This window comes from Carcharodon carcharias, chromosome 4, assembly GCF_017639515.1.
Source record: "Carcharodon carcharias isolate sCarCar2 chromosome 4, sCarCar2.pri, whole genome shotgun sequence".
NCBI lineage: Eukaryota > Metazoa > Chordata > Chondrichthyes > Lamniformes > Lamnidae > Carcharodon > Carcharodon carcharias.
In genome coordinates, this window is record NC_054470.1 from 129144020 (window position 1) to 129168948 (window position 24929).

Consider the following 24929-nt stretch of genomic DNA (forward strand, 5'->3'; position numbering starts at 1 on the left):
GACAGGGCCTCAATTTAACATATCATTCAAAAGGTGGCACCTCAGTCAGTGCAGCACTCCCTCAGCACTACACTGTTGTCAACCTAGGTTACATGCTCAGGTCTCTGGAATGGGGTTTGAACCCACAACCTTCTGAATCAGAAGCAAAAGAACTAGCAGGCCAAGACTATTATTTAATATCTTCATGAATGAATGTTGCGTTTCTCAACATTTTTTATTTTCTTTGTGATATGTCCTTCATGTGTACGGATGCATTTATTGCCAATTTCTTTGTCCCCAGGTGGTGTTGGGCCTATTCTTGAACCACTGCAGTCACTGTGGTGACAGTTTCCCCAATAATGTGAGTAATAATACACAAACATTTCCACTGATCAAAGCAGGAAAAACTGTTCACGGGGATACAGTTTTAACAAGAATAAATTAAGACAGATAGAGGAAGCCTTCAATGCCTCAGAATAATTTGCAATTTTATGCGAGTTAGTTTTCAGCAGAAAGTTACCACATTCTGGAGTCATCTATCAAGAACATCGAAAGGTTTGAATAACTTGATCATGATCACTCTCTGGTCACTTTCCAATTATTAAGGTTCCCTTCCTGGCAGCCACAGCACAGTGATCAGTAATTTGTGTTATGGATCAAGCCAATTAATTAAAATTGTAATATACATCTCTTATAGAAAGAAAACATCTGTCCAGAGAACTCGACTAAATAAGAACTTGAGTAAACAATATTTAAATTCTCAACATTTAGAAACACACTGCATTATATAAACACCAGAGCATAGTTGTATTTGTTTGGCATTAAGGTGAGTGTACATTTGGTTACATACATTATTAAAGCCTTTAAAACATTGGAGAGTGCAAAACATTAATTGTTTTATCGATATTTAATATGTAACCTTTAGCTCAGAAAATATCCATGAACAATGCTCAATGTTTATTTTCAACATTAGAACATTTAGGTCATCAGGACTTAAGCAAGCCTGCAAATATTGCAAGATTAAATTTAGCCATGTTCTGAGTTATTTACATAGTTATCCAAAAGCTGAAGGTGGAGAGATTGGCAACACATTAACATACAAACCCTCCCATTTTGGAGATGCACAAGGGTATATTGCAAGAGTTTAAAATTAAGCCACATTTCCTTTCAGCTCCTCTAAACTCAGTTTGTGTTATTCTAAATGACATGGTATACAACAATTTGAATTTATATGGCACCTTCAATTTAATAAACTGTTCCAAGGCACTTCACAGGAGCATCACAAAGCAAAATTTAACACAAGCCACATAGAGATTTTTGGGTGGACGTTCAAAAGCTTGGTCAAAGAGATAGAGTTGAAGAAGCGTCCTAAAGGAGGACACCAACGATGCAGCGATTAAAATTGGGGATGCTCAAGAGGTCATCATTAGATGAGTGCCTTGGAAGGTTGTATGGCTGGAGGAGTTTAGAGAAACAGGGAGAGGTATGACCATGGAGAGATTTGCAAACAAGAATGAGAATTTGAGATCTGAAGCACTGCTTGAGCGAGAGGAAATCTAGCTTAGTGAGCACAGTGGTGATGGGTGAACTGGACCTGGTACGAGTTAAGGAATGGGTGGCACAGTTTTGGATGATCAGGTTTTCATAGCGTAGAATGCAAAGACCAACCAGGAGCAGTAGTCTAAAGTTAACAAGGGCATGGATGAGGGTTTGAGCGACAGATGAGCTGAGGCGGGGCAGAATCAGGCAATGCTAAATATGGAAATAGGTGGTCTCAGTGATGATGCAGATATAATGGTTAGAAGCTCATCTTGGACTCAGGTATGACACCAAGGTTCAGTGTCAGACACTTGCCAGGTAGAGAAAGGCTCAGTAAATAGAAACAGAGTTTGTAGCAGGGACCAATTTTAATTGGGAGGAAACTTCTGCTCATCCAATACTGGATGCTGGACAAGCAGTCTGATAATTCAGCAAAGACATAGCATCACAAGCCCGTAAGAAATCACAGCATGAGCAGGTATAAAAATTAAATTACATTCTAAAGCTAACATTTCAACATTGGATTTATTTTCAAAACAAGGAAAGCTTCCTTGTGGCTCCATCTTGCATCAGAGCAGGTTCAACCCTGCAATGGAAAAATAAACTGGAACACTGTGGACGGAAATGGAATTTTTAATGGGAAGAAAGCATTCTTAACAAATTCCTGCATGCATTAAATTATTAGAACATTCCCTTAAATGTAGAAAATGTTGAAAACAATCAGCCAGTCAGAATCAGACATGATGAAAGGTCATCAGAACTGTTAATCCACCACAGATGCTGCCTGACCTGTTGTCCATTTCCAGCATTTTCTGTTTACATTGCAGATTTCAAGCAACCACAATATTTTGCTTTTTATAGCTTAAGTGTAGTCATTGTTATAATGTAGAGAAATGCAGCAACTAATTTGCACAGAGCAAGGTCCCCACAAACAGCAATGAAATATCAGACTAGATAATCTGTTTTCAAAGTGGTGTTGGTTGAGGAATAAATTTTGACCTGGGCATGCTATGCAGACAAATTAGGAAATGAGGTAAAAAACACAATAATGATCATGGAGGATTTCAACTACTCTGACATTAATTTGACAGAAGAGGTAGCTTAATGGGGATAAGGGAATGGCGTTTCTACCATGCATACAGGACTCATTGCTAATATGTATTTGTAAAAATATGTAAGATATTTGTAATATGTAAAATATGTAAAAGGCCCAAATGGAGATTCACTATTGGATGTAGTAATGGGAAATGAACCAGGTCAAAATTTATTCCTCAACCAACACCACTTTGAAAACAGATTATCTAGTCTGATATTTCATTGCTGTTTGTGGGGACCTTGCTCTGTGCAAATTAGTTGCTGCATTTCTCTACATTATAACAACGTAGAGGAAGCGTAGGCAATAATGACAACAATACAATACACTGTAGGATGATGGTAGAAAATGACACAAATATGATGAAAATCAGGTTAATAGTTTGAAGAAAAACTGAATTTGAGAGGCTTAGAATAAACTTAGTAGAATATAACAGACAAACAATAATATTGAACAACAATCAGAAATAGTTAAAATGGTGTTCAGAATGCAGGAAAAACATATTTTACTAAAAGGAAAGAACAAACTAAGCACTTGTGGAGCTCCATGGGTGAATAAAGAGATAAAGGAACAATGTATACCTCTTTTGCAAGCCCAAATTAAGGCTGGAATTTTTCGGCCCCGTCAGTGGCAGGCATTGTCACGGATGGGACAGATCCCTCCTGCAACATTGCCCACTGCTGGTGGGACTGGAAAATCCTGTCCTAAGTACATAGACGGCAGAGGAGTGCATGATGAGAAACTATGAAGAGATTCAGAGAAAAGTTAAAGAAAAATAGAAAGGCAAAGAGCAACTGTGAAATTAAATTATCAAGAAACATAAAACAATTGTAAAATATTTGCCTGCTACAGAAATAAGAAAAGATGACAGACAGAATAACAGCACGGGAAACCAATAGTGAGATGGCAGAAGTAAGAAATTATTTTACTTCGGTATTTACCGGTGATATAAAACAGTTGACAAGGTATTGCATGATGAGAAATAAAGTGCCATTTAAAATAAAAAGGGATGTATTGAGTAAACTAAACTAATTCAAAGGGAAGAGACAGCAGAGGAAATAGTACATATTTAATAATCTGTTAAAAATGGTGTACTGGCCAGAGGACTGGCGGATATCTAATGTAATTTCTCTATTTAAGGGGGGCAAAACATATCCAGGGAATTAAAGACCAGTCAGCTTAATGTCATTGATAACAAAAATAATGGAATCCTACAAAAGCAGGGAATAGAAGAACATATAGAAACAAAAAATATAATGAATAGTCAGCATGGGGAAGATCAAAAGCGAAAATCTTACTTGCCCAACCTTACTGAACTTTTTGAGAAAATAACAGAAAGCAGTAGATTTAATTCATCTAGATTTTCAAAAGGGCCTTCAGTAAGATGCCCCTTAATCGATTAATGAATAAGATCAGAGAGTCAGAGGCAAGTGGCAGAACGGATTGCTAGCTGGCTTCAAGACAAATGCAGAAAGTGGGTGTTCCACAAGGATCAGTGCTGGGACCTGTGCTATTCGCAATTTGCAAAAAAATTTTGGATTTTACAACAAAAAACACTATTTCTAAATTTGTGGCAAATAGCCAGTACTGAGGAGGACTGCGACAAATTAAAAGAGGATATCGATAAACTTGCAGAGGAAAGGCGTTAGAATGGGTGGGGCCTTGGAGCATGGGGGCGATCAGGCCTGGAGGAAAGATAAGAGTCAGGCCTGGGCCCAAGGGGTGTGGGCATAGAGCCTGGCAGTGTGTGGGGTAGCAGGGGGGGTGGCGGAGGTGGGTGTTGTCAGGAAGTTCCTATCAGTGGATGTACTCCCTTGGTGATGGAGCGTATCCCGTGGGGAGGGAGTTTGTTGGGGGTTGGAGTGAGACCCCTGGGGTGAGTCCCATTGGAGGGGGAGGGGAGTTACCTGAGGATTCGGAGGATGTGGAGAGAGTCCCCTGAGGATTCGGGGGAGGTTGTGGTTTGTGGGGAGTCCTGTGGTCTGTACAATAGTTACCCAGAATTTAGAAGAGGTTTTAATTCTTCTAACTTTTTCTGGGTAACCATTGGTGTAACCCAGGCAGAACCACCTGCAGTTTGCGATTTAAAATCTCATTTTTGGATGGATCCCAGTGCAGGACAATTGCCCAGGTGAAGTTTGCACTTCCGGACAATTGCCATGCAAACCTTACCCATGAACCTCTGAAGGGGATTCCCAGTGCATCTTTGGGGTACCCACCCCCAATATGACACCTTGGAGCTCAGAAGTTACAGCCCAGCCTTTAATGCCACTTTTTTAAAAAAAAGGTTGAGGTTAAAAAACGTTGAAGCTAACTTTAGATAATTTCCAGTGGTGTTTATTTCATAATATTTTTGTTTGAACAGAAAGTTAGTAGGGGATTTAGATCAGGCAAACATGTTTTGTTTCAATGTGCCTTTTGAATTGACATTGAAGCTGTAGTATACAGTGAAATAGTTATGAGTGACTTCTTTCCCATTAGGATGACTGGTAATATTTATGCAAAAAGTTGAAACTGCTGCTCTGCAGTATACCATGCAAGGTGAGCAATAAATACAAAAACAATTTTCGCAACATCTCCCTATATTTAGATATGGCCTACAGTAATTACCAGAGGATTACTTCTGTGTAATCAACAGAAAAGCTGAACTACTAAGCAACAGCTCGCAGTATTGTTATATGTCCAATAAAGACACATTTTCCACTTAGTCCCAAATTTTTTTTCATTTGGCTTCCTGCCCACTTTGCATAATATACTCTAATCAAGAAATAACAAGCAAGCTTTTTATTAAGATTTAAAAAAAGCAAAACTACCATATAAAAGTCAATTTAAGGTGCTAACTTCAGTAATAAGCTATAGCAGATGTAACCAAATTTCAGCTTCAAAAAAAATAAAAAGGTAAAAAGAATGAAAATATGGATGTCCAGGCATGAACCACTGTATGATATGTCACTGTGTTACATCAAAAATTGCTAGATTAGGAGTGACAGTGATGTCACAAGCAGCTCTACGCTCAGACATTGATCTGCACTCAGTTCCTGAAGCAATAGTATGTCTTGTTGCCAGGCAACACCTACCGCTGGAAAGAATCTACAGGCTGCACATAATTCATATGCTGTAAAACTGGACACTGTACGTGCTGTAAAAGATATACTGATGCACATGCATCCTCAGAGCCTATAACCACATATGACTCTTTTCGGTGGAGTGAGAACAGCATCCAAAATTGAGGAATTTCATAAGCCTACACAATTAATCAGAACTATCTGAAGCAATCTCAAACTGATGCAGGATTGACATGGTCACAAAGTTTCATGTTTATGTCGATGTGTTCTTTAAACAGTACTTTACCTAGTAAGCCATTCTAGAAGGAAGCAAATTCTAACGCTTTGAGAAATGCAAATAAAGCTGGTATTTCCATGAAATATATATTTAGGGCAGTTGTTGTCTTCTCAAATTAATGCTTGCCTAAAACCACAATTGAAACATTATTATTTTGGCATGCAGAGCAGTTTCCTCTGCCCACTTCATTTCTTGTCCTCATAATGAAAAGCCTTCAAGTCCAAATTAGAATGCAATAGTCAACAGCTTTATGCACTTCCAATGTGTTACAATATATTTTAAAATACAAGTTCAACGTTCATTCTTTTCCTGGGAATAGTGGATTTGAGGAACAGGTTGCCAGTTCATGAGATGAATGTTAATTCGCTGTAATTCCATCACAAAGGGGATATATCTGTTTCTGCCTGGGATAAAAACCACCTTGTACAAGAAGTACAAGTAAGGATCAATGTGATCTCCTGGACAAGTTATGATCGTGTAAAGAATGGGAGAGGAATTTTCCAGCTTTTTTCCTCCCCATTAATTAGCCTTTTTTTAAAATCTGGTTTCTCACTTCTCCCAGGAGATTATTTAGCTCCAGTATAAGTATCAATATTGTGAAGTAATATCAAAAGTATATGGGACAGGCTAGATGGACTTATTGGTCTTTTCCTGTCCATCATTTTCTTTTTATTCATTCATGGGATGTTGCCATTTCTGGTAAGGCCAGCATTCATTGCCTATCCCCAACTGCCCTTGAAAGGCGGCAGTGAGCCACCTTTGTGAATACAATGGACTGGCTTGCTCGGCCATTTCAGAGGACAGTTAAAAGTCAACCACACTGTTGCACGTCTGGAATTACATAAAGGCCTGATCAAGTAAGAAACCAATCCACTAGTTTCATGGACACCATTACTGATAGTGGAATTTTACTTCTGATTTTGTAGAACTAATTGAATTCAAATTCCCATACTGGCAAGATGTCTCCTGTTCATTTGTCCTTGCCTGTGTTACTATTCCAGTAACATAGCCACTATGCTCTTGTCCCTATCATTTTTTATGTGAAACTATTCAGAAATATAAATTTCTTTTCCATTACACTTTTTTAAAATTAGGTTTTGATTCTTAAAAGGTAAAAATGCTAGTTTGAGATTCTTAAACCTACAACAATTTGAGAAAGAGAGAATCGTTCCCCCCTCCCCAGTCCCCCCTCCCCGTTCCCCACTTTTGTATTCTGTTTTGCGACAGCAAGAACACAAACTCAACAGTATAGTACTGAAGTAGCTGCATTTAATAATAAACTTGGCTTTTTAAAGACTCGAGAATGAACAAAAAAAATCTCAAGCACACAGACTAAGACACTGATACAAATTTGTAGGATTTGAACATCTAAAGCTCATCAAAAGAAATATGCAAACAGTAGCACAGAAAGTTGGATGAGGAAAGGAGATTTGTAAACAGTTGCCTTTTCTAAAAATATAGTTTACTCCGAACAACAAAACTACACATTTCTACTGCCCCAGACTGAATAAAATACATAATTACACATCATGCCTGAGAAAAAGTACCGGAGAAGAAAATAAGAAGCAAAGCATCAACCTGTGCAATATCAAAATCTATGTTAAATAACAATCAGTGCATTTCCTTGATCAGTGTTATTTACTCAAAAAGATACCAAATAAACAAATTTAAACTCCAGATTTTTAAGTCAAATGAAATAAAAATAAAAGTACATTTTCAGGTTTATTTTACTGTATGTACCTATATAAAGTATACTCCCTCGTGTTTTCACAATCCACTAGCCTCTTGAAGCAACCAACACCATTCTCTCTGCTCCCTTCATCCTTACCCAGCCTTCCTCTCATTCTCTCTTTCCTTTGCCTCCAAATGTCTTGTTCCCTCCATCTCTGGCCTCTTCAGTTATACTTCCCCTTTCCACATCGCTTTCACCCTATTCAGTTCCTCTCCTACCCTGATCTCTTCACTCTCTCCTTTCACCCTTTGTCCCTCGTCTCCTTTCTTTCCCTCCCTCAACTGCTGTCTCCTCCCTTTCATTTCATTCCCCTCGCCCTCACTCAAATCATCATCTCCGTTCTCCCTCAGGCACTTTCAACTCCTTCCTCCCTCTCGCTTTCCATCATTCTTCCCCCCAATTTTCTCCAGTCACCTCATCCTCCTTCCCTCCTTTCTTTCTCCAACTCATCAGTTTCCCTCCCACCATCTCCTCTTTCTCTAACCCATCCTCCCACCTACATCTGCTCCCCGTCCTCCTAACATTTCAACCTTTCCTGCTACTTCCCTCCTTCATACCTGCTTTGTCATCCCTCCTGCACCCCCTCTCCTTCAACCCCTCTCACTTGCCTTCGCCCATCATGCCCTCTCTCTCTCTCTCTCTCTCTCTCTCATGTTCCTCAGTCCCACTGTGTCTCCTCCTCCTGCCCTCTCTACGCTTTCTCCTTCCCTACGACACCTTAGCCTCCAAACCACTCTGCCCCTCTTGATCCTATCCTCCTCCACCCTTTCCTTTATCATCCTCCTCATCCCCCTTTCCTTTCTCGTCCTCATCCCCTACTTTCCCAATCCTTTTTTCATCCACCTCTGCCACTCCACATCTCCTCAATCTCCTTTCTCTCTTTTACACCCTGGTTCCATCTCTCAACTTCCTCCTCCCATCAACTCTTCCTCATCTCTTCACTCCCTTTCCTTGCCCCCTCCACAGCCACTCCCCATGTACCCCTCACCACCTTACCCCCTCCCCGTCCTTCTCACATCTGTCCTCCTCACAACCCCCCCATCTCCCTCCCCATCAATCACCACACTCCAGACCCCTCTCCGCATCCTGTCCACCGTCTCTCTGCATCCTGTCCACCGTCGCTCCACAGCTCCCCACAACGACTCCCTCCACCAACAGCAGCTCCTCCCCGGGACCCTTCTGCTCCCTCACCTCACAGCTTTCCCCAGGATCCCCATCCCAACTTCCCAGGACACCCCTCCCCCTCCCATCACCCCTCCTTGTCCTTCTCCCCCCTCCCACACTCTCCCACTTCCCCTCCCCCCTCTCTCCCCCTTCCCCTCCAACCTCCACTCCCCCATCGCCTCCTCCCCTCTCCCCTCCTCGCCTCTCCCCCTCCTCGCCTCTCCCCCTCCTCGCCTCTCCCCCTCCTCCTCCCTCCACTTCCCCCCTCCCCATCACCGCCTAGTCGTTCCGCCCTCCCCTCCCACTTTACCCCTCCCTCCTCCCCTTTCCCCTCCCCATCACCGCCTAGTCCTTCCCCCCTCCCCTCCCACTTTACCCCTCCCTCCTCCTTTCCCCTGCCTCCCTCTTCCCCCCTTCCCCTCACTTCCTCTTCCCCCTCCCCTCCCTCCCTCTTCCCCCCTCCCACTCACTCCCTCTTCCCCCTTCCTCCCTCTTCCCCCTCACCTCCCCCCCTACTTCCCCCTCCCCCTCCTTCTTCCACATCCCCCTCCTTCTTCCTCGCTTCCTCTTCCCCCTCCCTCTCTTCCTCTTCCCCCTCCCCCCACTCCCTCTCCCCCTCTCCTCTCCCTCCCTCTTCCTCCCTCCTCACTCCCTCTCGCCCCTCTTCCCCTCCTCTCCCTCCCTCTTCCCCTCCCTCCTCTCCCCTCTTGCCCCCTCTCATCCCCCCCTCTTCCCCCTCTCTCCTCCCCACCACTCTCTCCTCCCCTCCCTCTTCCCCCCCTCTCCTCCCCTCCCTCCTCCCCTCCCACCTCCCCCCGTCCCCTCCTCCCCTACTCTCCCCCCGTCCCCTCCTCCCCTACTCTCCCCTCGTCCTCTCCCCCCGTCCCCTCCTCCCCTACTCTCCCCCCGTCCTCTCCTCCTTCTCACCCCGCCTCCCCCTTCCCCCCCCCCTCCACTTTCCCCTCTTCCCCCGCCTCCCACTCCCCCCTCCTCCTTCCCCCTCCCCTCACCATCCCCCCTCCCCCACCCCTCCTGCCCTAACTCTTCCCCCTCCCCCACCCTCAACCTTCCCCCCTCCCCCACCCCTTCCCCTGCCCATTCCCTTCCCCCCTCTTCCCTCTCCTCCTACCCTGCCCGTTCCCCTCCCCCCTCTACCCTCTTCCCCCTCCACCCTTCCTTCCCCCTACCCCCTCTCTCCCCTTCCCCCTCTCTCCCCCTACCCCCTCCTTCCCCCTCTCTCCCCCTACCCCCTCCTTCCCCCTCTCTCCCCTTCCCCTTACCCCCTCTCTCCTCTCTCCCCTTCCCCCTACCCCCTCTCTCCCCTTACCCCCTCTCTCCCCTTCCCCCTTATCCCCCTCTCTCCCCATCCCCCTCCTTCCCCCACCCCCTCTCTCCCCATCCCCCACCCTCTCTCTCCCCTTCCCCCTTATCCCCCTCTCTCCCCATCCCCTTCCTTCCCCCACCCCCTCTCTCCCCATCCCCCACCCCCTCTCTCCCCTTCCCCCACCCCCTCTCTCCCCTTCCCCCTTATCCCCCTCCTTCCCCCACCCCCTCTCTCTCCTTCCCCTACCCCCTCTCTCCCCTTCCCCCTCCTTCTCCCTACCCCCTCTCTCCCCTTCCCCCTACCCCCTCTCTCCCCTTCCCCCTCCTTCCCCCTCTCTCCCCTTCCCCCTCCTTCCCCCTCTCTCCCCTTCCCCCTCCCTCCCCCTACCCCCTACCCCCTCTCTCCCCTTCCCCCTACCCCCTCTCTCCCCTTCCCCCTACCCCCTCTCTCCCCTTCCCCCTCCCTCCCCCTACCCCCTCTCTCCCCTTCCCCCTCCCTCCCCTTCCCCCCTCTCTCCCCTTCCCCCTCCCTCCCCTTCCCCCCTCTCTCCCCTTCCCCCTCCCTCCCCCTACCCCCCCTCTCCCCTTCCCCCTCCCTCCCCCTACCCCCCCTCTCCCCTTCCCCCTCCTTCCCCCTACCCCCTCTCTCCCCTTCCCCCTCCCTCCCCCTACCCCCCCTCTCCCCTTCCCCCTCCTTCCCCCTACCCCCTCTCTCCCCTTCCCCCTCCTTCCCCCTACCCCCTCTCTCCCCTTCACCCTCCTTCCCCCTACCCCCTCTCTCCCCTTCCCCCTACCCCCTCTCTCCCCTTCCCCCTCCTTCCCCCTACCCCCTCTCTCCCCCCTACCCCCTCTCTCCCCTTCCCCCTCCTTCCCCCTACCCCCTCTCTCCCCTTCCCCCTCCTTCCCCCTACCCCCTCTCTCCCCTTCCCCCTCCTTCCCCCTACCCCCTCTCCTTTCCCCCTCCCCTTCCTTCTCCCTACCCCCTCCTTCCCCCTCTCTCCCCTTCCCCCTCCTTACCCCACACCCTCTCTGCCATTCCCCCTCCTTCCCCTACCCCTTCTCTCCCCTTCCCCCTCCTTCCCCTTCTCTCCCCTACCCCCTCCTTACCCCACACCCTCTCTGCCATTCCCCCTCCTTCCCCTACCCCTTCCCCTTCCCCCCTACCCCTTCTCTCCCCTTCCCCCTACCCCCCTTCCCCCTACCCCCCGTCCCCTTCCCCACCTCCCCCTCCCTCTCCCTCCCCCCACCCTCCTCCTACCCCTACCCCCTCTTTCCTCCTCCTCCCTCTCCCCTTCACCCTCCTTCCCCCTAGCCCCACTCCCTCTCCTCCCCCTCGCCCCACCCCCTCTCCTCCCCCTCCCTCCACCCCCTCCCTCCTCTCCCTCCCCCCTCCTCCCCTCCCCCTCTCCCTCCTCCTCCTCCCCTCTCCCCTCCACCCTCCTTCCCCTCCCCTCTCCCCTCCACCCTCCTTCCCCTCCCCTCTCCTCCCCCCTCTCCCCCCTACCCCCTCTCCCCCCTACCCCTCCACTTCCCCCCATCACCCCTCCCCTCTCCCCCCTACCCCTCCACTTCCCCCCATCACCCCTCCCCCTCCTTGTCCTCTCCGCCCCGTCCCCCAGTCCCCAGCTCCTCCCTCAATCCCTTCTCACTGCCTTGCCCAATTCCTCTACCATCTCCCTGTGTCCTCTTCAACACCACCCCGACCACCACCCCGCCCCCCCACGACCTAACCCTTCCTACCCCCTCCTCTTTCTCCCCCTCCTCCATACCTCTCTCCTTCCTCCATCCTCCTCACCTCCCCCTTTGATATTCCCTCTTCTCTTTTCTAGTCCTCTCAATTTGTTTAAGTTTTAGTCTCCAATCTGCCTGCGGACTTCTCCAGGGAAGTTGAAATCGATAAAGTAAATAAAGGCCATTTCTCCCCGATCTCTCAATCACTCAAACTGCCGCCCCCCGGGCACCTCACACCCGATCCCCCGCCAGACCACCGGCCGTGCCACAAAACCGAGTGACGCTCTGGCACTAACTACCGACAACAGTTTCCTGTCAGATTGCTCTCACCCTCGCGCCGCCGCTCCCGTCTCGTGCCGCCGAGCTGCCCAATGGGGCGGGGCTTGGCGGGACGAGGCGGGCGACGGGAAACGTAGAGTGTGGGCGTGGGCCGTTCCTGACGTCATTGGGTTCCCAGTTTGTGAGCAAGCAGGGAAGCTGGGCTCTTCATTGGCTCTCCTACTGCGGCTCAATGGATAATGTGGCATAAGTGCGGCACAAACAAGGGGTGTGTTGAATAATTTGGGTATTAAATTAAATCCGCCCTTTACCGTCTTTGCTCTAAGGAGAACAACACCGGCTCTCCACAAAACGGAAGTAAGACATCCACTCGTGTCATTCGAGTAAAAACTCTTCTGTACACCCTCGGAGGCCTTGACACCTTTCCTAAATGTGGTGTCCTGAATTAGACACAACACCCCCGCTGGGACTTAACTAGTGATTTAGAAATGTTTAACATTACTTCTTTGTTTTTGTACTCCTATACTCTTAATAAAATCAAGGATCTGGGATGTTTTTTCCACAGTGGCTCAACTTAACGTGTCACCTTCAAAGATTTGTACGTGTATATCTCCAGGTCTCTCTCTCTCTTCCTGCACCTCCTTTAAAATTGTACGATTTTGTTCCAGTTGCTTCTCCTCATTCTTCCTACTGAAGTGCATATTTTCTCATTTCCCTGAGTTAAATTGCACCTGCCATACACCTGCCTATTTCTCAGGCTATGAGGGCTTGCAGTCTGTTACTATCCTCCTCAGCCTTCCTTTGCTCATCCTTTTATTACTTATACATTTAGAAAAGAATTTCAGATTTCCTTTTTGTTACCTGCTAATTTCATTCTCATTTGCCTTCTTTGCCCCCCTTATTTTCTTGTTCAATTCTCCTGTGTAGTGTCTATATTCAGCTTGGTTTCCTACGGTACCATAAGCCTGACATTTATCATAAACCCATCTGGCAGCACTTGTGACAGGAGATACAGAGTGAAGATTTCAGATCTGTTCTGACAAAACATTGTTTTGAATAAAACATTGGCCAGAATATTGTCGTCAGCATGCGGGGGCGGGTCCGACACACCGATGGGCAAAATGACACAAGTTGGGCGTACATCCCGATGTCATCACGTGTCATTTAGATCTGTCGTTCGGCAGGCACGCGCCGGAGGTGGCTGCACACCCGCCGAACTGTCAATGGCCTATTAAGGCCATTGGAAAAGTAATCAAGCTTATTAACAATGCTGCCCGTCCAACCTTATCATTCACTTGGGCTAAGCGGCCTTCACGTTTTTAAGGAAACCTCATCCATGAGCGGGGTGAGTTTTCCTGAAGGCTTTATTAAATAAATTAAAGCATTTCCTGAAATATAAAACCATGTCCCTCTTGTTTGAATAATTTTTTAAGTGCTTTATTTAATTATTTTAATATCAACCTAATCTACCTGAGGCAGCTCCATGCCTCTGGGAGATTGATGTACTCTTTCGCACGCATGCATTAATTGGTCCGCCCACATAAAATGGTGGCAGGCAACCGATCGTGAGCGGCAATCAACTCCGTGCACACCCCCGCCCGCTGCCGCCCAGCTTGCCTGACATAGGTAAGATGCAGCCCACTAACTCTGTTTCTCTCTCCACAGATGCAACTGGATCTGCTGAGCATTGCCAACATTTTGTATTTATTTCAGATTTCCAGCATCCACCTTGCTTCTGTATTCACCCTTTCTGTGCTTAATTTTAATCTCTTTATTTTAAGTCATCTAGAGGAGCTCTAGCATTGGATGCCTTTCCTTTTCCACCTCGTGGGAATTTGTCTAGCCCATACCCAAAGTTTGAAAGCTTTCTATGCCCATTTACTGTTCTTGTCAATTCCTGATTCCAGTTAACCTGGGCCAGATCCCCTTTCAACTCACTGAAATTACGCCTCAACCAGTAGAGCAATTGCATATTTGATTGTTCCCTATCCTTTTCCATTGCTGCTCAAAATCAAATGATATTGTGATCATAAAAGCAAAAAACTGTGGATGCTGGAAATCTGAAACAAAAACAGAAAATGCTGGAAAAACTCAGCAGTCCCAGCATCCGCATTTGCTTTTATCTTAATGTTTAATTCACTGCCACTTTTCTTCCCAGGAATGCCTACCTTGAAGAAATGCTGCTTTTCTCTCTGACAATCTTTCCATTTGTCTCTTTTGCCCTGTTTCCTTTTGTTCATGACATCTTTGACAATCTCTCCTTTGCCTCCACCTAGCGCTGGCCTTCTATTCAGCTTCACCTACTCCACCCCCCTTAAACATTATAAATTTCAGAACATTTTTACTTCTCTTTAGCTCTGAAGAAGTCATACGGACTCAAAACGATGACTCTGTCTTTCTCTCCAAAGATGCTATTAGACCTGCTGAGTTTTTCAAGCATTTTCTGATATTGTGATCATTGTTTCCAAAGTAATCTCCCATTTAAACAAATGGAGTTAAATCTCAGATTAGCTAGGATGTAATTGACCTACAGGACAGGTTTAAGGGTCTAAGTAGCCTATTCCTACCATGTTCCTACACTACAAGTTACCCCACTTCATTCTGCAGAACCAGCACTGATTCCTTCCTCATTAGATGCAAATATACACAAAGTACTCTAGTACACATTCCATGAATTCTTCCCTGCCTTTGTCCTTAACACTCATCTTTTCCTGGTATATATATTTTATGATTATTGAAATACCCATTATCACTACTCTGTGGTATTTGCATCTTTCTGAAATTTGCATGTATATTTGCTCCTCTACCTCCTTCCTACTATTTGTTAACAGCATGAACTTTTTCAGGCAACCAGTGTAGCTGTGTTGTAGTGGAGTATATTTTTAGAAAGCTGCCCTTTAAATGGGAGGTCCTGTGGCGCAGTGGCTAGTGTCCCTGCTTCTAAGCGAGATGTTCTGGGTATGAATCCCACTCCAGTACTTGATGGTCATAGAAAGTACATTCATAATGTGCCTCAAACAGGTTGATTATGATCCTTGCAATATGCCTACAGCAGGTGGTAAGAGTTGGAGAGTCTCTTGGTCAGCCAGTGGAGTGGCTCCCTCAATCTATAACCTCTGGCAACCTGTTCCAGGAAGAAAGAGACATAAGCACATGTATTGCCTGCCTCATGTGTCACCAGACAGAGGGAAGCCTCTAAGTTCTTTAAATGGAACCTACTCAAAACAAAGGGTGGAGCAACTTTATTTTTTCTGTGGAGCGTGTCAACTGCCTATGACGTCTGTCAAGGCTGCCTCTTTTGGATTGATGGCACCACCAATCCTTTACAAATATGATGCAAAATGTGGATGTCTGCTTGAAGGTTCAGTCCATGGTTATTCATTTGCAAGCTCTGGAAAAAAGCCAATTCCCATGAAATGCTACACATCAGTAGTTCACAAAGACATAAGTCTACAGTGTCCTCTGTCAATTTTTTAAAAAAAAGCTTGGTTTAACAACAGTGATTAAAATAGAATGTTTAAGCAAATGAAAGCTTATAGTCAGTTTACCAACTAATTCAAATTTAAAGTAATTGGAAAAAAATTTACCTGTTGATTTGACGAAGTCTGTAAAACAGCATGCTGTGCCCTTTGGCTTTCAGTGAATAGTGGGTAATGCTTCTTTTGTTTGTTCTGCTCCAGATACCTATTCTGCCTGGAAACTTCCCAGCTTATTATAAATACTCAATTTAGTTCCTGTTAACCATTCAATAAGCTTTTTTTAAGTGCTGTACTGCATCTACAACTAATGATTAAACAGGTGCAGAGCCTAATATCTAGTCATATCTATGTTAAACAGTGTTTATGCCCCTTCGCTCTGATTAATACTCTGTTATAAATATGGCTTGATAATAAAGTTATATTGTTAATTATTGTCTTTACTATAGCAAGGCACTCTATTAATGAAACTTTCACCAAGTGTAATATTCTAAACATGATGGTTTAAATACCAAAAATGAAAAAAAATTACTTTAAAAAACCCTGAATGTACTCAAATTGAAAAAAATAATAAATTTTTACAAAAATGACTGGTGGGAGGAGTGGTGGGTGGACAGTGGGTGAAAGTGGGTAGCAAGGGGATTCCATTCACTGGCCCCCAGGGGGATTCCGATCCCCACTTGATGAGGGTTTGTGGATGGAGCAGAGACTGTTGGGGAAAGAGTCTTATCCCAGGGAAGCAGATGAGCTTGGAAGGGCTAGGAACAAGCACAACCGCTCCTACTAACCACAAACAGTTCCATAAATGCACTTGCCTTTTCCTCAAGGCTGTTTTTGCCTCTCTTGAGCTGCCTGAATTCACAAAGCCTGGAAAAGTTGGCCAGCCAGGGCTAAACTTGAAAGGGAAGTTAAATGTGAGGCACCCAGCCTCACTAAAGTATCAACATTACCAACTGCCTCTTGGGAGCAGGTTGGCTTTCTGTCCCTGGCCCAACCCCATACAACCCAGAAGTGGGCAGGTAGGGATTGGGTGTGAGATTATTAAAACATTTACATTTCATCTGACCCCAACACACTCATTTATGGGTTAAAATTCACCCCAAAGTTTCACTGTGCAGCATCCACTTACATGAAAAATAGGAAGAGCTGAACAATCTGTTCTTCATTTGCTTTATATTTTTCTCCAAATCTCTTTAAATTATTTTCAAGTTGACTATATTTATAAATAAAACTCTTTTTCTGAACTCCTGCACCAAAAAAAGCTTAATCTTAACCAATTGTTAGACATAGCCACCAATGGCTTAACATCAGTTTTCCAATTGCGAAGTATAAGGGTCCTAATTGTTTATCTGTATGGCTGAGTTTCAATGCAGCCCATGTTGATCTTAAAATTTTTATTTCTTTATTTTAGATGAATATTAATACAAACATGTATATCACCTACTTTTGACAATCAAAGGAATTTTTTTTTGATTCATGGGATATGGGCACCGCTGGCAAGGCCAGCATTATTGCCCATCCCTAATTGCCCTTGAGAAGGTAGTGCTGAGCTGCCTTTTTGGACTGCTGCAGCCCATGTGGTGTAGGTACACCTACAGTGCTATTAGGAAGGGAGTTCCAGGATTTTGATCCAGTGACAGTGAAGGAATGGTGATATATTCCCAAGTCTGGATGGTGAGTGGCTTGGAGGGGAGCTTCCAGGTGGTAGCGCTCCCATGGATCTATTGCCCTTATCCTTCTATATGGTAGTGTCCATGGGTTTAGAAGGTGCTGTCGAAAGAGCCTTGCTGAGTTCCTGCAATACATCTTGTAGATGGTACACACTGCTGTCACTGTGTGCCAGTGATGGAGGGAGTGAATGTTGTGGATGAGGTGCCAATCAAGCAGGCTGGTTTGTCCTGGATGGTGTTAAGCTTCTTGAGTGTTGTTGGAGCTGCACTCACTCAGGCAAGTGGACAGTATTCCATCATGCTCCTGACTTGTCCCTTGTATATGGTGAACTGGCTTTGGGGAGTCAGGAGGATTCCTAGCCTTTGACCTGCTCTTGTAGCCACAGTATTTATACGTCTAGTCCAGTTCAGTTTCTGGTCAATGGTAACTGCCTAGGATGTTAATAGTGGGGGATGTGGGGGATTCTGTGATGGTAATGTCATTGAATGTCAAGGGGCGATGGTTAGCTTCTCTCTTATTGGAGATGGTCATTTGGAGATTATGAGGGGCATGGATGGGTGAATAGGGAGCAGCTGTTGCCCTTAGTTGAAGGGTCAGTCACAAGGGGGCATAAGTTCAAGGTGAAGGGCAGGAAATTTAGGGAGGATGTGAGGGAAAACTTTTTTACCCAGAGGTTGGTGACGGTCTGGAATGCACTGCCTGGGACGGTGGTGGAGGCGTGTTGCCTTGCATCCTTTAAAAAGTACCTGAGTGAGCACTTGGCACATCATAACATTCAAGGCTATGAGCCAAGTGCTGGTAAATGGGATTAGGTAGGTGGTTAAGGTGTTTCCCACGTATCGGTACAGACTCGATGGGCCGAAGGGCCTCTCCTGCACAGTGATTCTGTGATTTCCTGGCACTTGTGTGATGCAAATGTTACTTGCCACTTGTCAGCCCAAGCCTGGACTTTGGCCAAGTCTTGCTGCATTTGGATATAAATTGCTTTCAGTATCTGAGGAGTTGTGAATATTGTGAATCATTGTGCAATTATCAATGAAATCCCCACTTCTGATCTTACGGTGAAAGGAAGGTCATTGATGAAACAGCCGTAGGACACTACCCTAAGGAACTCCTGCAGTGATGTCCTGGTCACTAGGCTTTTCTCAGAATTATTTTCAATGAACCATCTGCATGCTTTCTCAATGACTGAAAAACCTTTAGGAGAAACGTTAACAGTATGGAAAGACATATAGAATAAAACTTAAAGAACATTTAAAATAAATATCTTATAACACATTAACTTCCTGTGATCCAAAATTGTTGTGACCACCAGGTGTTATGATCCACATAGAGACTGATAACTTTAAAAAAATTCAAACTTCTAGCTAACAGCTGAAAAAATAGCACAACAAGATTTCAAGTTTTAAAACTTTTACTGTAATAAATGAGTAAAAACAGCAGTATTGACTCAACCCATTTTCATTTTGTAGGCAACCATCAAGGGAATGTTCCTCTTTTATAATTACCACACAGTGCACTCTCAATGGAATTACAGTCCACATAACCAAGAGTCCACAAGTTGCTCCCAGCTTCCAGTAGGTTCGCATTTTCCTGTTTTGCCAAATCGTAACTTTGAGAGACCGCATCCAGGTGGTTCCCTTAGTTTTCAGAGAATTTCCTAAATCCACTACAGCAGTAAAGGCTTTCCCGATGATAATTCCTCTCTGGCTATGTCAGAACAAATCTCCAGGAACCTTAGATGGCTACAAGATGCGTTTCTTCAATTAGAGACTGTCTCCCTTCTGCATCCAGATCTGGTAGTTTGCAAAATCAAGCAGCCTCTTCTCTCCACTGACCACACAAAACTGTTGTCTGTCTGTGATATTAAGTGATATTCTAGGAAAGCCTATAACCTGACTTTTACAATGGCTTCCTCTGCATCCTTCCCCAAGGCAACATGAATCACATGGGTCTTGTATCTGGGTAGCAATGCTGATTAGCTATCCTTGTGAATACAACATTCTTTCACACTGGAACTAAATGGACTGTTTAATGCATAACCATTCACAAGCTAACATTCCCAACACTTTTCTGGGTCTTTGGAGACACAGCCTCCACTGTTAACACACAGGCTGCTGCCATTGTCTCCAAGTGTAAACAACTTGCATCTTCTTCCCAGTAAAAGTAGGAAGCCTTGTGGTACACTGGTAGTGTCGATATCGCTGGGCCAGAAGCTCTGGTTCAAGCCCCACAGCAGGACTTGTTGGTCACTGAAGGAATTTATGATTTGAGTCTGGGAAGAGTGTCCTGCAGTCAGCATTACAGTGAAGCAGTCTGGGAAGAGTGTCCTGCAGTCAACATCATGGTGAAGCAGTCTGGGAAGACTGAAGTTAGCACTTGTTGAAAATAATATGAGTGACACCACAAGACAGCACGAGAGAGCAGAGGAGAAATCAAAACCAGTGTGAGTGTGGGGAAGCTTCAAAAAGTGTTGTCAGCACAAAGGTGAGGGCTGATTGATGAGTAGTGGGTAAATCTCTTTCTCCAGTTTTTGGCCAGTTTAAAATACGTTAAGCTAAGGAAAGGTAAGGGTTCTAGTTTTTATTTAAAGTACATAAATAATTTAACTTTTTTACTGTATTTAACTTAAAGTAAGGGTTTTTTCAACTAGAGGCATTTCAGGGTAGCTCAGTCCCGTGTTATGTACCGCCTGAAACATGTGGGAAGTCCTAGACGCTCCTTGCACTCTGACCGACCGTGTGTGCAGGAAGTGCCACCAGCTGCAGCTACTTGAGCTCCGAGGTTTGGAGCTTGAGCAGCAGCTGGAGGCACGGAGGTGCATCCGTGAGGCTGAGAGTTTTGCGGATAGCACATTTTTAGACATGGCCACCCCACAGCTTACGGAAGTGCAGACAGAGAGGGAATGGGTGACCATCAGTCAGAAGAAAGGTGTCAGGCAGGTAGTCAGGAAACCCACAGGGTACATCTCACTCGAGAACCATTTTTCTGTGTTGGAAAATAGTCAGAATTCCTCTGGGGAGTGCAGCTACACTCATGGCACTGTGAGTGGCTCAGCAGCACAGGGGGGAAGGAAAAAGAGGGGAAGAGCAATAGCGCTAGGAGACTCGATAGTAAGAGGAACAGACAGGCGTTTCTGCAGCTGTAGACATAACTCCAGTATGGTATGTTGCCTCCCTGGTGCCAGGGTCAAGGGTGTCACTGAACCGATGCAGGGCATTCTAAAGGGGGAGGGCAAACAGACAGAGATCGTGGTATGGGTCATGGTCCAGAGATTAATGACATAGGTAGAAAGAGGGATTAGGTGCTGCAAGCAGAATTTAGGGAGCTAGGAAACAGATTAAAAAACAGGACTTCAAAGGTAGTAATCTCTGGATTACTTCTGGTGCCACGCACTAGTGAGCATAGAAGTGGAAGGTTAGTCCAGATAAATATGTGGCTGAAGAGATGGTGCAGGAAGGAGGGGTTTAGATTTCTGGGACATTGGGACTGATTCTGGGGGTGGTGGGACCTGTACAAGGCAGATGGGTTGTACCTGAACCAGAATGGGACCAACATCCTGCGGGGAGTTTTGCTAGTGCTGTTGGGGAGGGTTTAAACTAACTTGGTAGGGGGATGGAATCCTGAGAGGAGGCTCAGCAGGGGGAGATGCACAGCCAAAATTAGAAGAGAGAGTAAGTGAGTCTGGAAGGCATAGAAATTATAGGCCAGTTCAGGCACAAGGGAATTCAGCAAGGTTGGATGGGTATTTATTTCAATGCAAGGAGTCGGACAAATAAGGCAGATGAGTTGAGGGCACAAATGAACACATGGAAGTATGATGTTATTGCTGTCACAGAGATGTGGTTGAGAGAGGTTGGAGCTCAATATTCCAGGATATCGGGTCTTCAGGCAAGACAGGAAAGGAGGTAAAAGAGGAAGCGTTATTGCAATATTGATCCAGGAATCAATTATAGCAGTAAGGAGGGATGGCAATTTAGAAGGCTCCTCAAATGAAGCCATATGGGTAGAACTGAAAAACAAAAAAAGAGCAATCACTTTGCTGGGAGTGTACTATAGGCCCCCAAACAGTCAGAGAGAATATCATTCAATATGATCATGGCTGATCTCATTTCAGCCTCAAATCCAATTCACCACCCTCTCCCCATAACCTTTCAACCAGTTACTAATTAAGAATCTGTCTATCTCCTCCTTAAATTTATTCAGCGTCCCGGCATCCACTGCACTCTGAGGTACTGAATTCCACAGATTCATGACCCTTTGAGAAAAGTAATTTCTCCTCATCTCTGATTTAAATCTACCACCCCTTAACCTAAAACTATGGCTTCTCATTCTAGAATGCCGCAGAAGGGGAAACATCTGCTCCACGTCTACTTTGTCTATCCCCTTTAGCATCTTATATACCTCAATTAGATCTCTTCTCATCCTTCTAAAATCTAGCAAGTATAGGCCTAAATTGCTCAATCTCTCCTCATAAGACAAGCCCCACATCTCTGGAATCAATCTAGTGAACCTCCTCTGAACCGCCTCCGGTGCAACTACATCCTTCCTCAAGTAAGGGGACCAAAACTGTGCACAGTACTCCAGGTGCGGTCTCACCAATGTCTTGTACAGTTGCAACAACAGTTCCCTATTTTTACACTCTATTCCTTTAGCAATAAATGCCAAAATTCCATTTGCCTTCCTTATTACCTGCTGTACCTGCATCTAGCTTTCAGTGATTCATGCAAGAGGACACCCAGATCCGTCTGCACATTTCTCTCCATTTAAATAATAAGTTGCCTTTTTATTCTTCCGACCAAAACGGATAACTTCACACTTATCCACGTTAAACTCCATCTGCCAAATTTTGGCCCATTCACCTAACCTGTCCATATCCATTTGTAGATTTCTATTTCTTCATTGCAACTTACTTTCCCACCTATTTTGGTGTCATCTGCAAATTTAGCTATAGTACCTTCTATCCCTGAATCCAAGTCATTAATATTGATTGTAAATAGTTGGGGCCCAAGGACCGAAACCTGTGGCACCCCACTAGTTACAGCTTGCCATCCATAAAAAGACCCAATTATTCTGACTCTCTGCTGGTTAGCCAATCCTCTATCCAAGCTAATATATTACCCCTAACTCCTAACTCCTAACATTAACTGGGTTAGTCATAGTGTGATAGGTTTAGAGGGAGTGGAATTCTTAAAATGCATCCAGAGGAGCCCTTTAAGCCAGTATGTAGAAGGTCCCACAAGAGAGGGAGCGGTCCTGGACTCAGTTTTAAGGAATGAAGCCGGGCAAGTGGTAGAGGTATTAATGGGGGAGCATTTTGCAGATAGTGATCATAACTCCGTTGGATTCAAGGCTGTTATGGAAAAGGACAAGGATAGGCCAGAAATCAGAGTTCTAAATTGGGGGAAGGCCGATTTTAATAAGATCAGATATAATTTGGCCAGAGTGGATTGGGAGAAGCTACTTTTAGGTAAATCTGTGTCAAAGCAGTGGAACTCATTCAAGAAGGAAATAGGGAGAGTACAGGGCCAACATATTCCAGTAAAGAAAAAGGGTGGGACTAACAAATCCAGGAAATCCTGGATGTTGAGGGATATACAGGATTGGTTAAAGAGAAAAAGGGAGGCTTATGGCAGATCCCGAGGACTCAAAACAGCGGAACACTTAGAGGAGTATAGAATGTGTAGGGGGAACTTAAAAAGGAAATTAAGAGAACAAAAAAAGGGGCATGAAAAAACATTGGCAGGTAAAATAAAGGAAAACCCAAAGTTATTTTACAAATGCATTAAGATTAAGAGGATAACTAGGGAATGTGTAGGGCCCATTAAGAACCAAGGTGGTAATTTGTGTGTGGAGCCAGAAGACGTAAGTAGGGTTCTAAATGAATACTTTGTGTCAAAGTGTTAAGAAGTGAGAGGGACAACGTGAGTATGGAAATCAGGTAGAAGGACTGTGATATAATTAAAGAAATTAGCATGGAAAGGGAGGAGGTTCTAAGTGCTCTGGCAGGCTTAAAAGTAGATAAATCTCCAGGCCCAGATGAAATGTATCCCAGGCTGTTGAGTGAGGCAAGGGAGGAGATAGCAGGGGCGCTGGCAATAATTTTCAACACCTCTCTAGCCACAGGAGAGGTGCCAGAGGATTGGAGGACAGCCCATGTGGTACTGTTATTCAAGAAGGGAAGAAGGGATAAACCAGGGAACTACAGGCCAGACAGCCTAACCACAGTGGTGGGGAAACTATTGGAAGCAATTCTTAGGGGTAGAATAATGTACAGGGATTAATCAAGGACAATCAGCATAGTTTTGTTAAGGGGAGGTCATGTCTGACCAATTTGATTGAATTTTTCGAAGAGGTGACCAGGTGTATAGATGAGGGCAAAGTATTTGACATAGTCTACTTGGACTTCAGCAAGGTTTTTGATAAGGTCCCACATGGGAGACTGATAACGAAGGTAAGAGCCCATGGGATCCAAGGCAATTTGGCAAATTGGATCCAGAATTGGCTGAGTGACAGGAAGCAGAGGATGATGGTCGAGGGGTATTTTTGTGACTGGATGCCTGTGTCTAATGGGGTTTCACAGGGATTGGTGTTGGGTCCTTTGCTGTTTGTGGTATTATAAACGATTTAGACTTGAATGTAGGAGGGTTGATCAGTAAGTTCGCAGATGACATGAAAATTGGTGGGGTGGTAAATAGTGAGGAAGATAGCCTTAGATTACAGGAGGATATAGATGGGCTGGTCAGATGGGCTGATCAGTGGCAAATGGAATTTAATCCGGATAAGTGTGAGGTGACGAACTTGGGCAGGCCAAACAAGGCACGGGAATAGACGATGAATGGTAGGACCCCGGGAAATACCGAGGGTCAGAGAGACCTTGATGTGCAAGGTAGTGGGACAGGTAGATAAGATGGTTAAGAAGGCATATGGGAATACTTGCCTTTATGAGCTGAGGCATAGAATATAAGAGCAGGGAGGTTATGCTGGAACTGTATAAAACGCTGGTTAGGCCACAGCAGGGGTATTGCGTGCAGTTCTGGAATCTGCATTATAGGAAGGATGTGATTGCACTAGAGAGAGTGCAGAAGAGATTTACCAGGATGTTGCCTGGGCTGCAGAGTTTTAGTTATGAGGAGAGATTGGAAAGACTGGGGTTATTTTCACTGGAGCAGAGGAGATTGAGGGGGCACATGATTAAGTGTATAAAATTATGAGGGGCATAGATAGGGTAGACAGGAAGAAACATTTCCCCCTAGTGGAGGGATCAATAACCAGGGGGCATAGATTTAAGGTAAGGGGCAGGAGGTTTAGAGGGGACGTGAGGAAGAATTTTTTCACCCAGAAGGTGGTGGGAATCTGAAATTCACTGCCTGAAAGGGTGGTAGAAGCAGAAACCCTCATAACATTTAAGAAGTATTTGGATGCGCACTTGCGATGCCATGGTATACAAGGCTATGGGCCTAGTGCTGGGAAATGGGATTAGAAAAGTTAGGTATTTGTTTGACTGGCGCAGACTCAATGGGCAGATGGGCCTTTTTCTGTGCTGTAAGCCTCTATGACTCTATAAAACAATCTAAGCCTTTCTTTGATCTCTGACAAT

General features: G+C 45.3%; 1 protein-coding gene across 4 annotated transcripts in view; it reads right to left on the bottom strand.

The window, feature by feature from the left end:
• Positions 1-12278, bottom strand: part of pam (peptidylglycine alpha-amidating monooxygenase) — a 347354-nt gene extending 335076 nt beyond the window's left edge. For all 4 annotated transcript variants that reach the window (XM_041185953.1, XM_041185952.1, XM_041185950.1 and 1 more), the window contains exon 1: positions 12234-12278. The gene's annotated coding sequence lies outside the window, so the exon portion shown is untranslated. The remainder of the gene's footprint in view (positions 1-12233) is intronic.
• Between the last annotated feature and the right edge of the window lie 12651 nt (positions 12279-24929).